Source organism: Drosophila obscura, unplaced genomic scaffold, assembly GCF_018151105.1.
Source record: "Drosophila obscura isolate BZ-5 IFL unplaced genomic scaffold, ASM1815110v1 contig_41, whole genome shotgun sequence".
Classification (NCBI taxonomy): domain Eukaryota; kingdom Metazoa; phylum Arthropoda; class Insecta; order Diptera; family Drosophilidae; genus Drosophila; species Drosophila obscura.
This window is the reverse complement of record NW_024542830.1, coordinates 22651-28650: the sequence shown is the minus strand read 5'-3', so window position 1 is coordinate 28650 and position 6000 is coordinate 22651.

Here is a 6000-nt window from a genome sequence, read left to right as displayed (position 1 = left end):
ACGACTTTTAAAAGTTGTAAAAATTTGGTTAGGCAAAAATATGAATTTTTTCTCTGATTGGGTGACTTTGAAACTTGTTTGTAAAAATGTTTTTTATAAAGACTGATATTATTAAAATTCGAACAATATACGCAAAAATTATCGAAATAAGCAATTTTTTCTGTTTTAGGTGACTTTAGAAAGTTGTTGTAAATATGTCTGAAATAAAGACTGATAGTATTGAAATTCGAACAATATAAGCAATTATGAGCTAAATAATCAACTATTTTATGATTTGGGCGACTTTTAAAAGTTGTAAAAATTTGGTTAAGGCAAAAATATGAATTTTTTCTCTGATTGGGTGACTTTGAAACTTGTTTGTAAAAATGTTTTTTATAAAGACTGATATTATTAAAATTCGAACAATATAAGCAAAAATAATCGAAATAAGCAATTTATTTGTGTTTTAGGTGACTTTAGAAAGTTGTTGTAAATATGTCTGAAATAAAGACTGATAGTATCTAAATTCAAACAATATAAGCAAATATGAGCTAAATATGCAACTATTTTCTGATTTGAACGACTTTTAAAAGTTGTAAAAATTTGGTTAAGGCAAAAATATGAATTTTTTCTCTGATTGGGTGACTTTGAAACTTGTTTGTAAAAATGTTTTTTATAAAGACTGATATTATTAAAATTCGAACAATATAAGCAAAAATAATCGAAATAAGCAATTTTTTTGTGTTTTAGGTGACTTTAGAAAGTTGTTGTAAATATGTCTGAAATAAAGACTGATAGTATCTAAATTCAAACAATATAAGCAAATATGAGCTAAATATGCAACTATTTTCTGATTTGAACGACTTTTAAAAGTTGTAAAAATTTGGTTAAGGCAAAAATATGAATTTTTTCTCTGATTGGGTGACTTTGAAACTTGTTTGTAAAAATGTTTTTTATAAAGACTGATATTATTAAAATTCGAACAATATAAGCAAAAATTATCGAAATAAGCAATTTTTTCTGTTTTAGGTGACTTTAGAAAGTTGTTGTAAATATGTCTGAAATAAAGACTGATAGTATTGAAATTCGAACAATATAAGCAAATATGAGCTAAATAATCAACTATTTTATGATTTGGGCGACTTTTAAAAGTTGTAAAAATTTGGTTAAGGCAAAAATATGAATTTTTTCTCTGATTGGGTGACTTTGAAACTTGTTTGTAAAAATGTTTTTTATAAAGACTGATATTATTAAAATTCGAACAATATAAGCAAAAATAATCGAAATAAGCAATTTTTTTGTGTTTTAGGTGACTTTAGAAAGTTGTTGTAAATATGTCTGAAATAAAGACTGATAGTATCTAAATTCAAACAATATAAGCAAATATGAGCTAAATATGCAACTATTTTCTGATTTGAACGACTTTTAAAAGTTGTAAAAATTTGGTTAAGGCAAAAATATGAATTTTTTCTCTGATTGGGTGACTTTGAAACTTGTTTGTAAAAATGTTTTTATAAAGACTGATATTATTAAAATTCGAACAATATACGCAAAAATTATCGAAATAAGCAATTTTTTCTGTTTTAGGTGACTTTAGAAAGTTGTTGTAAATATGTCTGAAATAAAGACTGATAGTATTGAAATTCGAACAATATAAGCAAATATGAGCTAAATATGCAACTATTTTCTGATTTGGGCGACTTTTAAAAGTTGTAAAAATTTGGTTATTAAGGCAAAAATATGCATTTTTTATTCGGATTGGGTGACTTTGAAACTTGTTTGTAAAAATGTTTTTTATAAAGACTGATATTATTAAAATTCGAACAATATAAGCAAAAAGAATCGATATAGGCAATGCTTGTCTGCTTTGGGAGACTTTAGAAAGTTGTTCTAAAAATGTCTGAAATATAGACTGATATTATTGAAATTCGAACAATATAAGCAAAAATAATCGAAATAAGCAATTTTTTTCTGTTTTAGGTGACTTTAGAAAGTTGTTGTAAATATGTCTGAAATAAAGACTGATAGTATTGAAATTCGAACAATATAAGCAAATATGAGCTAAATATGCAACTATTTTCTGATTTGGGCTACTTTTAAAAGTTGTAAAAATTTGGTTATTAAGGCAAAAATATGAATTTTTTGTCTGATTGGGTTACTTTGAAACTTGTTTGTAAAAATGTTTTTTATAAAGACTGATATTATTAAAATTCGAACAATATAAGCAAAAATTATCGAAATAAGCAATTTTTTCTGTTTTAGGTGACTTTAGAAAGTTGTTGTAAATATGTCTGAAATAAAGACTGATAGTATTGAAATTCGAACAATATAAGCAAATATGAGCTAAATATGCAACTATTTTCTGATTTGGGCGACTTTTAAAAGTTGTAAAAATTTGGTTATTTAGGCAAAAATATGCATTTTTTATTCGGATTGGGTGACTTTGAAACTTGTTTGTAAAAATGTTTTTTATAAAGACTGATATTATTAAAATTCGAACAATATAAGCAAAAATAATCGATATAGGCAATGCTTGTCTGCTTTGGGAGACTTTAGAAATTTTTATAAGCAAAAATAATCGAAATAAGCAATTTTTTCTGTTTTAGGTGACTTTAGAAAGTTGTTGTAAATATGTCTGAAATAAAGACTGATAGTATTGAAATTCGAACAATATAAGCAAAAATAATCGAAATAAGCAATTTTTTCTGTTTTAGGTGACTTTAGAAAGTTGTTGTAAATATGTCTGAAATAAAGACTGATTTGGGCGACTTTTAAAAGTTGTAAAAATTTGGTTATTAAGGCAAAAATATGCATTTTTTATTCGCATTGGGTGACTTTGAAACTTGTTTGTAAAAATGTTTTTTATAAAGACTGATATTATTAAAATTCGAACAATATAAGCAAAAATAATCGAAATAAGCAATTTTTTCTGTTTTAGGTGACTTTAGAAAGTTGTCGTAAATATGTCTGAAATAAAGACTGATAGTATTGAAATTCGAACAATATAAGCAAATATGAGCTAAATAAGCAACTATTTTCTGATTTGGGCTACTTTTAAAAGTTGTAAAAATTTGGTTATTAAGGCAAAAATATGAATTTTTTTGTCTGATTGTGTGACTTTGAAACTTGTTTGTAAAAATGTTTTTATAAAGAATGATATTATTAAAATTCGAACAATATAAGCAAACATAATCGAAATAAGCAATTTTTTTCTGTTTTAGGTGACTTTAGAAAGTTGTTGTAAATATGTCTAAAATAAAGACTGATAGTATTGAAATTCGAACAATATAAGCAAATATGAGCTAAATATGCAACTATTTTCTGATTTGGGCGACTTTTAAAAGTTGTAAAAACTTAGTTATTAAGGCAAAAATATGCCTTTTTTATTCGGATTGGGTGACTTTGAAACTTGTTTGTAAAAATGTTTTTTATAAAGACTGATATTATTAAAATTCGAACAATATAAGCAAAAATAATCGATATAGGCAATGATTGTCTGTTTTGGGAGACTTTAGAAAGTTGTTCTAAAAATGTCTGAAATATAGACTGATATTATTGAAATTCGAACAATATAAGCAAACATAATCGAAATAAGAAATTTTTTTCTGTTTTAGGTGACTTTAGAAAGTTGTAGAAATGTCTGAAATAAAGACTGATAGTATTGAAATTCGAACAATATAAGCAAAAATAATCGAAATAAGCAATTTTTGTCTGTTTTAGGTGACTTTAGAAAGTTGTTGTAAATATGTCTGAAATAAAGACTGATAGTATTGAAATTCGAACAATATAAGCATATATGAGCTAAATATGCAACTATTTTCTGATTTGGGCGACTTTTAAAAGTTGTAAAAATTTGGTTATTAAGGCAAAATATGCATTTTTTATTCGCATTGGGTGACTTTGAAACTTGTTTGTAAAAATGTTTTTTATAAAGACTGATATTATTAAAATTCGAACAATATAAGCAAAAATAATCGATATAGGCAATGCTTGTCTGCTTTGGGAGACTTTAGAAAGTTGTTCTAAAAATGTCTGAAATATAGACTGATATTATTGAAATTCGAACAATATAAGCAAAAATAATCGAAATAAGCAATTTTTTCTGTTTTAGGTGACTTTAGAAAGTTGTTGTAGAAATGTCTGAAATAAAGACTGATAGTATTGAAATTCGAACAATATAAGCAAAAATAATCGAAATAAGCAATTTTTTTCTGTTTTATGTGACTTTAGAAAGTTGTTGTAAATATGTCTGAAATAAAGACTGATAGTATTGAAATTCGAACAATATAAGCAAATATGAGCTAAATATGCAACTATTTTCTGATTTGGGCGACTTTTAAAAGTTGTAAAAATTTGGTTATTTAGGCAAAAATATGCATTTTTTATTCGCATTCGGTGACTTTGAAACTTGTTTGTAAAAATGTTTTTTATAAAGACTGATATTATTAAAATTCGAACAATATAAGCAAAAATAATCGATATAGGCAATGATTGTCTGCTTTGGGAGACTTTAGAAAGTTGTTCTAAAAATGTCTGAAATATAGACTATTATTGAAATTCGAACAATATAAGCAAAAATAATCGAAATAAGCAATTTTTTTCTGTTTTAGGTGACTTTAGAAAGTTGTTGTAGAAATGTCTGAAATAAAGACTGATAGTATTGAAATTCGAACAATATAAGCAAAAATAATCGATATAGGCAATGATTGTCTGCTTTGGGAGACTTTAGAAAGTTGTTCTAAAAATGTCTGAAATATAGACTGATATTATTGAAATTCGAACAACATTCGGTGACTTTGAAACTTGTTTGTAAAAATGTTTTTTATAAAGACTGATATTATTAAAATTCGAACAATATAAGCAACAAATGTCTGAAATAAAGACTGATAGTATTGAAATTCGAACAATATAAGCAAATATGAGCTAAATATGCAACTATTTTCTGATTTGGGCGACTTTTAAAAGTTGTAAAAATTTAGTTATTAAGGCAAAAATATGCATTTTTTATTCGGATTGGGTGACTTTGAAACTTGTTTGTAAAAATGTTTTTTATAAAGACTGATATTATTAAAATTCGAACAATATAAGCAAAAATAATCGATATAGGCAATGATTGTCTGCTTTGGGAGACTTTAGAAAGTTGTTCTAAAAATGTCTGAAATATAGACTGATATTATTGAAATTCGAACAACATTCGGTGACTTTGAAACTTGTTTGTAAAAATGTTTTTTATAAAGACTGATATTATTAAAATTCGAACAATATAAGCAAAAAATGTCTGAAATAAAGACTGATAGTATTGAAATTCGAACAATATAAGCAAATATGAGCTAAATATGCAACTATTTTCTGATTTGGGCGACTTTTAAAAGTTGTAAAAATTTGGTTATTAAGGCAAAAATATGCATTTTTATTCGGATTGGGTGACTTTGAAACTGGTTTGTAAAAATGTTTTTTATAAAGACTGATATTATTAAAATTCGAACAATATAAGCAAAAATAATCGATATAGGCAATGCTTGTCTGCTTTGGGAGACTTTAGAAAGTTGTTGTAAATATGTCTGAAATAAAGACTGATAGTATTGAAATTCGAACAATATAAGCAAATATGAGCTAAATAAGCAACTATTTTCTGATTTGGGCGACTTTTAAAAGTTGTAAAAATTTGGTTAAGACAAATATATGAATTTTTTCTCTGATTGGGTGACTTTGAAACTTGTTTGTAAAAATGTTTTTTATAAAGACTGATATTATTAAAATTCGAACAATATAAGCAAAAAGAATCGATATAGGCAATGCTTGTCTGCTTTGGGAGACTTTAGAAAGTTGTTCTAAAAATGTCTGAAATATAGACTGATATTATTGAAATTCGAACAATATAAGCAAAAATAATCGAAATAAGCAATTTTTTTCTGTTTTAGGTGACTTTTAAAAGTTGTAAAAATTTAGTTATTAAGGCAAAAATATGCATTTTTTATTCGGATTGGGTGACTTTGAAACTTGTTTGTAAAAATGTTTTTT